This window comes from Xiphophorus hellerii, chromosome 3 (assembly GCF_003331165.1).
Source record: "Xiphophorus hellerii strain 12219 chromosome 3, Xiphophorus_hellerii-4.1, whole genome shotgun sequence".
Classification (NCBI taxonomy): domain Eukaryota; kingdom Metazoa; phylum Chordata; class Actinopteri; order Cyprinodontiformes; family Poeciliidae; genus Xiphophorus; species Xiphophorus hellerii.
Genome location: NC_045674.1, coordinates 11127857 through 11139113, shown reverse-complemented (window position 1 = coordinate 11139113; position 11257 = coordinate 11127857).

Below are 11257 nucleotides of genomic sequence, written 5' to 3'. Positions count from 1 at the left end.
TCACATTCACCCAGTCGCACACACAACACACACACACACACTTATACACCGATACGCAGATCTGTGCCTACACTGGTAGGCAATTTGGGGTTAAGTGCCTTGCCCAGAGGCACATCAACACATGAATGCATTTCAATCAAGACTATTGTTAAACTTTTGCACATTCTCTCATTTCTATGTGCACCTGCAGACCCTTCACACAAAAGTTTTCATTATTCATGAAATATTCTGTGGTTATAGTATTTGGCAAACTCCTGATCCAAACATTTATGTTACACCCCCACCAAGTGCGCTCCACATAGTGGCATGTAGACTGTTGCATAACTGTTGTTGGCTGTAGGAGGACCTCCTCCAAAGAAATACAGAAATGGACAGTAGCAGAGTTTTGATGATTATAACTGCAGACAAAGTGAAAATGATGAATGGTTGAAAAACAGACTAACCTTTATGATTTTCCAGGTGTTTATAGAAGACAGCTCTGAACAGCTGCGTTTTTAGCCTTGATTTAAAAGAGCTCAGTTGATAGGTATTTCTCAAACCTTCATAAAAAAGAGAACCACAGACAACGTTTTAGTTTTCAATCAAATCTTTTGCAAAAGGAGAAAACATAGCAAACCACTCCTCCAAGGTGTTTACCATGCGTTCTGTCTCTGCATCAGAACTGGTCTTTTATTACAAAACAGAGCAGGAATGGAATATGAAGGGACGGCTATTCTGAACACAGAGAAGGAGAACAGAAACTAACATTCTACGCACAGGCCGTTTAAGGAGTTAGCAGCTGCAGCTTCAAGGTTAGGGAAAAAGCAAGTTTTGTCTTTCACACGGTTTAACAAATTCCTCCTCTCTGGGGTGTGAGTACTAAACCTATGAATGAAAAACAAACTAGTAAAACTACTAATCTAAGAATGATAACAAAACGTAATTATTCTAACATCAGTGTTTTAGCATTTGGCAGTTTTCTGGAAATTTGTTCCAGATTGGAGGAGCATAAAAATTGAGTACTGCTTCTGCATGTTCTGTTTTGATTCTGGGGATGCAGAGCAAACAAGAACCAGAAGACCTGGGTAGTCCGTAAGGTTGATAGAATGACAACAGGTGTTTAATGTATTTTGGTGCAAGCCACTCAGTGATTTATAAACTAAGGTATTTCAAAGTCCATTCTCTGAGCTATAGGGAGCCAATGACTTTAGAACTGAGGTGATGTGCTTTATCTTCCTGGATTTAGTGATAACATTAGCAGCAGCATTCTGGATTAGCTGCTGTAGTCTGATTGCATTTTAGGCAGACCTGCAGAGACACTGTTACAGTAATCAATTCTTAAGTTTCTCAATATCTTGTTTGGAAATTACTCCTTTAATGCTTCCCCTGCTGGTCACACTGGAAATTTCATGTGGTAATAGAAGGCTGGCTTTGTAATTGTTTTTATGTGCCTCTGAAGGTCCAGACCTGAAACCATCACTACACCGGACAGCAAGTGAAGTGCATCCTGTGAGATGGTCACTATAAAAGGTCATTAACAAAAATCATTCAGTTTATACTCACACTTCTGATTCTAATATCATGATTCACTCAGCATTATTTTGCAGTAAAGATAAAAATACATTTGTATGTACTTTAAGCTCTACTCACAGTTTTGTGTTGTTGTTTTGTCTGATTTTCAGACTGCTCAGATTGTTGCACTTCTAGTTATCTGGTTCTAATTGAAACTAACTAATTGAAACTGAATTATGAAACTGACGTGGTCATGATTCTGACCACTCTGAATCATGAAGACAGACTGTTACCATCAGGTGGAAGATATAGGGTTCCACGGTTTATTAAAATTAAAATGAGAAATGCTTTTATCAGTCAACCCTGAAGTTAAACATTGAACATTAACTAATGCGGAATGCCATCATCCACTCCTCATACAATTTATACTTTTGATCCTGTCTGTTTGCAAAATGTCTGTCAACAAAAGTGCTGCGATGTAGCACACATTTCAGACTTGTCCTGACAATAAAAAATATTACATGGTATCATATAATTAGTCTTTGATTAAATAATTATGGAATCTGCCTTTTCTCTGTAAAAAAAAATCACAGGTTTGTTTTGCCAAAGAGCCAATCTGCTGACACAGAGAGAGTGAAAGAGAGGGAGGAGGGAGAGCAGCAGAGTAAACAAATGTTGAAGGAGAGAGAAGGACTCTCACTGGCTTCTGATCAGATCAGCTGATAAGGTAAGAGAAATCTCGCTCTATAACTGGCAGTTTTTATAATAATCTTACATTTTGCTTTTAGAAAAAATCAAACCTGCTATTCTCTTCTTCTCCTCTGTCACTCATGAATTCATGTGTTAACTGTAAAACTTTATCCTTTCAACAAAACGTGTGGTGGTGATAATTTAATAGAACTATATGATGCTATCTGATTGCAATGTTGTATCTCTGATCTATGAACTTCTTCACATATGGAAAACTGCACAATATGTCTATATGTACCTACGGTATGTCTTCTGGGTTAGAGCTTAAAATAATACATCGTAGTACATAATCTTGTGTAATTGTATAATGTATTACATATCTTTTGATTAAAATCATTTAGAATGTTTTCTATCTTAAAATATTATCTGATCACAGGTTTTGATTTTTCCTATCACCACAGCCATTACTTACATCATTTTTTTGTTTGGTATGTATCATAAAATTTAACTTATATCAGAGGATATGCTGATAGTTTCAATTAATCTCGACTAATATGAAAATAAAATGCAAAAACATTCTGTTGAGTGTGTCAAAGACCTAAACTGAGCTGTGAGTCAAACAGAATCTAAATCCAAGCAATGACAGTTGGAGTACAATAAGGGGATATAAACCAAGTAGGACAAATCTGATACGGTGCACCTTTGGGAGTAAAAACCCCTTTTAACCCAGGACAGCAGCATGCCACAGCTTAGGATCAAGCACCCTAAATGAGGTCAATAATTTTTCAATTTTCACTTGTGAGCCAAGTTTTCTCTCATGATTTGTGATTATATGCAACTGAAACGGTTATTTATTAAACGTCTTTTTTTATGTTTTATTCAGTCTCCCTTAACATGTTGTTTAAAACTTTCGAATTGACTTACAATGAAATGAGGTCATGCAAAATTGTTATTTTTTATATATTCAAGTAGGGTTTCTGTTATGTATCATATGAGGATATGTTAAGCAGTTTGTCTAAATACCTGCAAAATGAAACAGTGAGATATGAAGTATTAGCATTTTTCCAACTATTTATTCATTTGCTAATGGCAGCCAACCTCCGCCTCTGTCCAATAAAGTGGATAGGGTGGACAATGGATCCTTTCTCTATGTGCGATTCTGTTGCTTGTCTCTGTCCAGCACAATTCTAACAACCCCCATCAACACCCGCCCACACATTCCCCCCACAACCTCTCTGGCCCCCAAACCGCACCGTAAAGCTGTGAAAATGTGTTTTTGTGTGTGTGTGTGTGTGCTTACAGTGCTTTTATTTGGATCTTTGTGGTTAGAGTTGATTGAAATAGTCTTTTTGAAGGCTTGATTGTTTTAAGTGTCTGTCAAGTGACCAAGAAGGGATTCTGTCTGATTTTTGTTTTAACTGAAGATGATCTTCCTCTTAAACCCTGTTTTATGAATTTTACACCATGTGAGCTACAGCTCACAGCAAGTTAGTATTCTTGTTGATTTTAACACCTCTCAATCATCAAATATGACAAGGACAGGATTATGGAAAGTTTGACTTTTGCTGGACACAGTCATTTGAAAAACCAAAAAAAACCTAGGAATCATCACGGAAGTGTGCTTAGTCTTTGAACAGGGATAAACTATTGAAATGACGTTCACTTGTGAGGTAAGAGATGGAAAAATATACAAAGGATATAAGTTAGCATCAAATATCGATGAATAATCATGCAAAAACATTCAAGTTGTAGGTTAAAATATCTCTCCTTGACAATCTCTGAATGTTAGGTCTGCCTTCTCTCAGGTTAGATGTTACTACATCAACATCACAAACCATTAGTTAAACTTAGATATAAACCTATAAATAAGATTAGGTCATTTGAGTTTCACTCCTGCAAGATCTTTTTCTAATTTATTGATGATCAGCATTGACTACTCTTGTATAAAACCCACAATTCCTAACTTACGCCCAAGTTGTGACTGATTAAAATTGCCAGAATTCATAAAAGTTACAACCAGCGGAGCAAGGTTGAACAAGGGACAAAGACAAACAAGCAAGAGCAGAGAAAAGGGGATTGTTTTGATTAAAAGACAATTATCTGTGTGCATCGACTTCCCAGTGTTGTGCGGTGTCAGGCTCGAGCTGAGCTGTTCTGTCCCAGAAGCCCTCTGGGGACAATGGCTACTGTTTCAGGAGGAGGGACAGCGTTTGTTAGCTGGTCCTGGATTTTCATGTCATTGTCGTAGCACCATGCAAGTCTGTAGACAATGCTAATGCCATGTAGGTTAATGTGTTTATTAATAGCATCACAACTTAACTTAGTTGACACCTTAAGAAATAACTAGAAGGTAATGATTTGCAAATCTTTTAAATTGGATTAACTAAAAATGTTAAAAGCCAAAAATAAGTTGAGGCAATTATTATAAATATTTTTCTGAAGAAAAAAAAAAAATCTGAATAAATTAAAAAAATATATATTTAGATTTGGTTAAGTGCTTAACAGAGCTTGAAAAGGCACAAGATTTAAATCTTGCATGCAACTCTGATTTATCATTGGATTACCATATCTTCAGTTTGTCCTGCTCAGTGTGAGGGTTAACTTCAGGCAGAAAATAGAGTCATGTTTAAAAGCTGCTTCAGAGTGACACCAGTTGACTGTGTGAGCCATCTAATGGCAATGCAGGAGTGTTAAGTGCCTTTGTAGAGATAGTAATAGAGAAGCTGTTCATACGCAACTCTTCATACAAAACACGTCAGTCTGTACTGTATGTGCAAAATAAAATTATTTTCATGAATAGTCAGCCTGTTCTTTAATTAGCTTTTTTGCAGGTTTAAATGGACATTGTTAAAGTATTTTTTATTTAATGAAGATCACCAAACTTTGAAAATTATTCCAAAATCTAGGCATTACACAGGAAGTTAGTTCTTGTTCACACCCCATTCTATAAAACCCTAAAAATGTGTGATGATTTCTGGTTGTGCTGTAAGTTTGTACAGTATCTCCAATGGGTTGTTGAATGTGGCTGTAAATGACAGTGCTTTAATGACATCTTTGTATCCTTTAAATGTTTTCGCATTTTCATTGGAAACCCCCCCCCCCCCAAAAAACATCAATGTGTCTTATTGGGATTTCATACAATAGACAGACACAAAATGAAGTGTATTTGCAACATCAAAGAAAAGGGACTTTTCAACATTTTTTTCAAATAAGGAAATATTTAGCATAAACTGATCCCTTATAATTCATGAATATGCTTCTAGATCAGGGGTGGGTAACTCCAGACCTCGAGGGTCGGTCTCCTGCAACTTTTAGATGTATCTCTACTTCAACACACTTGAGTCAAATAATGAGGTCATTAGCAGGACTCTGGAGAACCTGACTGCACTGAGGTGATTCAGCTATTGGATTCAAGTGTGTGGGACCAGGGAGACATCTAAAAGTTGCAGGACACCAGCCCTCTAGGACCAGGATTGCCCACCCCTGTTCTAGATCATTGTGGCTCTGGCTGGATGTTTAGGGTCACTGTCCCAATGTGAACATCTGTCCCATTCTCATGTCTGCTTCCAGTATGAACATACATTTATCCCCATTCATCTCGCTATCATCTGACCAGGTGTCTTTAAAGTACATGTGCATGTAATATGAGTTACATGTACATTAGCTGTGTCATGGTCCATTACATTAAATGATGCCTTGGCTTTAACTCACTGGGTGGGTCTTTTGAAATTTGCTGAGACAGAACAATTTAAAAAGACTTCAGCCTGGGTCTTTCTTTTTTTTTTTTTGCTGAAGTTACTATCAAGGTTATACTCTTTTTGTTTTAATAATCCCTCAAATATAATTGTTGTTTAGATTTTTGCACACAAAAAAGGTGTGAATAGCTTTGCATTTTCAGCTACCGCCAGGCCAAAGGACATAGTTTTTTGTTGTTGTTCATTAAAAGGTAATGACTTAAGCCTTGCAGATAAAAAAGCATCTAACAAACCACAGATTTATTTTTGCTGGGATAAAACATGCACATATTTTGCTTTGTTCTGTTTGTTTGGGGTTTTTTTAGCTTCTGAAACATAACATTGGGAACATTATTTTAAAGGCAAAAATTATGATTCTGCTTGACTTTAAATAGGTTTTTGGAGAGAACATTTTAAAAAATATGAAGAATTTTTCACTCCTTGCCTTGTACTCCTCTTAACTTCCATTATTTTCCCTTCATGACTTCTTCGCTGGTTTATAGAATAAAACACTATGCTGTCTATCAATCCTAAATGATCAAAAGTTATCAGTTTCATCCAGCTCAGACCAACTGGACAAATGGAGTCGAAATGCCTTGAAATTCAAAGCCTCACCCATGTTGGGGAAAGTTGAGACAGTGTGGCCCTTTGTGGTCCCCCATGTATTTATGAATGGTTGAGCCTTTGGGCGAAGCTTCAGAACAATGCTGCTACACTGAAGGGCTGATTTTCATAAGAGAAGGGGGCTGAAGTCGGCACTGGTGGTGGGGAGGGCAGTTTATTCTCCACTATTGGGGCTTGGTACTGTGAGTGGCGAGAGGTTCTGCTGGTGTGACTGCTTACACGCGAGTATCTGAGGAAAGATTGCTAGAACCACTCATAGAGGAGCTGCTAACATTTGGACTTTGGCCACAGTCACCTACACAGGTGAGGAGCAGCAGATCTTTTATCTGACTTGCATTCAAATGTAATATTTTCCTGCAAGAAGGAAGCAAGATGAGACAAGCGCACTGTGTGTATTGTGCAAGCCTGTTTTCCTTTCCAATTTATACTCCTTTGTTTATAAGATCAAACACCAACATTCATGATGGGAGTCTGCTCTTGTTTGCGTGTGCCCTCAGAACTGATGAGCTAGAGCTCAAAGTGAATGAGTCACAGGTTAGATGGCATTGGATAATGAATAAGTGTGTATGACTCTGTTCCTTCGTAAATGCCTGGATGAGCGAACGTGCTTGTGGTGATGTGCAAGTGTTCACACATGAGCGAGGGTGTTTGATGTTAGTCGGAGCTGCCAATTATTAGAGAACAGGAGTTAGTGCCGGTGTTGTTAGCACCCTGCAGATCTTTTATTGATCGAATGGATTTCCACATCTAACCAAATGCTAGATAGAAAAGTTTGGCTTTGCAATTGATTTAGCATTTCTTCTCACTCTAGCAAAATTAAGCATTACATTATCCGCATTAGATTGCAATGTTAAGCTAAAAACATATATTTTTCTTTACCAGAGCCAGTATTGACCCTCTATGACCAGTGTAAATTTGAGTGCAATGAATTTTCAGTCATCTAAATTGTCAACCAACCCAGACGTGTGATGATGTAAAATGACCTCTCTCTGTTTGTAACAATTAGTTAAGTAGAAGGCTTTGGAAGGGGCTGCGTTTTATTTGTATATGATGGCGAACAGGTGACAGCTCTGTTTCTCACCTCCTTTAGTTCAGAGCGGAAGGGAGTGCACTCTTATGAGAGTGGAGGCCTGTGGCTCACCATCTGCTCACAGGGATGGGGATTGCCAGACTTGCTTTGTTTGCCAGGTAGAAAAGAATACAAATAAATGCTGCTTGTGCTCCTGGTTTGTTGTTTTGTTGGGGATCTTCTAACTAAAGTTCTCCTTGTTGATATATGTTCTTGGTAAAACACTCACAATTAAACCGATGGTGGGAAAGAAACATTTCAAAGTGGATTTTAAAATTTAAACTACAGTACAAACTGAATAGAAAACAGGGTGAAAAGTGATGGAACCTACTGAAGATCTAAAGGAGGACATGTCTGAAAATGTAAAAATGGTTAAAGATCTCATAAATTATAAGCAATAAACAAATTTAATGCAATTATTTTTTATCCCATAAAAGTCTAATCTTTCCTTTCTTTTGACAGACTGTGTGACTGGATGCTGGCATATCTTCTTTTTAATGTTTATACCGTGTGTCTTTTAGTGTGTGTGCTCATCACAGCTCAGCGCTCCATGTGTGGGAAGGGGAGCAGTCATGTTTTAAGACCATCTGCTCCTCTGAGTATTTTGGTGGGAGCCTTAGCTTGTGGTGGATCAATGCGCGTCACAGGCAAGCAGCAAAGCGCAAGCTGTGAGCGAGCCTGTTCCGGAAAAAATTCCTCCAGTTTGTTCCCCTGCACAATGGGCAGTGTTCTGCAGACAAGGTTCCCATTCTTTCCCCTCCCTCCCTTCATCTAAGGAGCTGAGCCGTTGCTCTTGTGGACGGACTGCAGACGATATTAACAATGAAAAGGTTCTCCTTGGCACAGCCAATTGTTTTTGTAATAGCAGTTTCAGTTGCATAGATGAATCATCAAAGGTGATTTATCTGGGCTGATTGCTGGAGTAGAACAAATATCCCAAAGGAATGATTTTGAACAAGCAATACCACTGAAGTTTGATTAGAGAAGGATCTCTTTCAACGCCATATAAATATTAGATAAAACTCTCTTTAAATTATATCTACACCTTTATTTGTGAGAGAACCAATCTGATAATGCATATGAAGTTTGATCTGATGGACAATGACTTCATTCCCAGCAGGACAATAGTGCATGTTTAATTTACAACCAGTGCAGAGGGAGTGTGGAGGAAGGTCACATATCAATGTGCCCTACACCAAAGACTGAGCCAGCTTGCCTTATGCTGCATGCATGTGTAGGGGGTTATGGCACGCTGCTTATTCATTAGTCCATGTCTCCAGCGCCTCAATGTAACATTCTTCACTTCAGCTCCTCTCCAGACTGTTTGCAGAGGGATTCCCTTGACCTCATTCGATGCCATCATTTGGCCTGTGGTCTGAAGGCTTTTCAGCTCAAGTGACGCACTCCAGTTGCAACAAAGGCGTTGGAGAACCTTGCTCACTGGAGACACAATTTAGCCTTGTTGCATTAGTATGTAAACTAGGTGGACCTCTCAGCGGATCCGTGCTTGTGTACCCCACCTCCACACATTCCTCATCAGGGCAAATATCAGATTTACATGAGCCTGGAAAGACATAAAATCTGCCCACAAACCAAAGCTGATATAAACACTTTCTTGGCTCTAATTATAGAGCTGTTCAGATGCAGTTGAAAAAATAAAGTTAAAGATCAAAGTGTTTCAAAGTAATATAAATTTGCAATTTACATAATCATATTTTTCACAAGTTCCTCCTACACTTCATATGTTGCTCTAATGACGCCTTATTCAAAGTGATATTGAGTCATCGCTGCTTCTCTCTTCATGCTAAAGCAGGAATAGCGCTGATGTTTTTTTTTTTCACATAAAATTACTGTTTAACCTCTTAGTCACAAACTGCATCTGCAATAATAAAGCCTCTGAGGATAAAATATAATTAGAAGCTTAAAATCTTGGACAGGAAGGCTATTAGATCAGATCACTGTTTCCAAGAAGCAGAATATTATGGACCTTTTTAAAAAAATTATCAAAAGTTTTAACTTCAAACTTATTTTAAGTGCTTCTCTGGTTTCTTGATAATGACCATTTGATTTTACTTATGCAACTGGAGCAGTTTCTAAGCAAAGATCAGCCATGTGGTCCTAACAGATCAGAGCAGTTCTTTGTTTAATTTCAATAGATTGTGTTTCTCTATTTATTACAGTGATGAGAAAAATTGCTTGCCTCTTGCAGCATTTCTGTGTTTTGTGTCTCACTCAAATGTTTCAGATCATCAACCATGTAAAGACAACTTACTTAATTACACATTTCAGTTTTCAAATTTCATTTATTTAGGGAAAGAAGCTAAGCAAACCAAATACACTGAATTGACCACAATGTTTTGTTACATTTCATAAGCTAAAACTGGTTACTGCCAGACCTATTGACCAGCTAAGGAAATGCAAGCTTCACTTGCCTTAGTTAAGGTTAGTGTTGCCTAATTTAAAGACAGTGTTCATGATTCAGCAATAAAAAAATAGAATGAATAAAATTAGAATCCAAGGGTAAAACCACTGCTAAACAACCCCCATGTCCATCCATCAAAAGACCTCAAGGCTCTTTTTTTTACTGTAATTATATTTTTACTGTTTTATGTTTCTGTTGCAAGGACAAAATAATTTCCCCACAATGATTAATACAGTAATCTTTATCATGATTGCTTTTATATTTGCTAAAAATGCCTTGATGATTCCCAGCAGTTTTGGGAAAGAATTCTACTTGCTGGGTTGAATGTTTAAAAGATATTTATGAAAACGCATTTGAAAAATAGCATATAGCATTTTTTTTAATGCTATGAAAACAGCATTTAAAACAAAAACATACAGTTGTCTCATTGTTGACAGTGGATGACTAGCATGCTCTGTGCCAGCCCTTACTAGATTTAAGAAGCAAATACTTTTTCACATAGAGCCATTTTGGTTTGGATAGTTTTTTCCCCCTTTATGAATAAACTAAATTTTGTATTCACTCTGGTTGCCTGATGTTAATTTTTTTTATTTGAAACAGTTAATTGTGACACAAAAGCAAAAACTGTAGAAATCTGTGGGACGAAATATTTCCTGTGAGTCTTAATGAGAATTTTATTTTTATTCTGCCTTGTATTTGCGTTTTAAACAGTGTGTATTATTCTTTATGCTCTCATGTAACCAAAAGTCCTTGTCAAAGGTGCTGTATTTGTTAATACTTACCAGCGGTTCCCCTACAAATCAACTATTAAGACAAAGAATGAAGTTTAAGTCGCACCAGCCTCTGACTCAGACATCAAGGCATGGAGACATCGTAGGAAAACCATAAAACAGAGGGAAGGAATGCTGAGTGGGCCACTGACATCTCTGAATATGATGGAGGACATACTTAAAACTGCCTACTTCCAGCAGGCTCCATTCTTCTTGTGTCCAAGAAACAGTGCTATATTACCACTTTTTCTGTGTTCTTACACACAGAGTCTGACATCTGGAAACTGGAGTGAGACCACCAGCTCGGGGAGAACAAAAACAACGTGAAGAAAACAAAAAAAGAAGCCTTCAGGACCGCGAGGCAGCAGGAGCCTGGTGCTGAGGCTGGTATGAGGCAAGTGTTTTCTGTGTGGGCCCTGTAAGCGTGCACACGTATGCAGGGTGCTCTGTGCCAGCC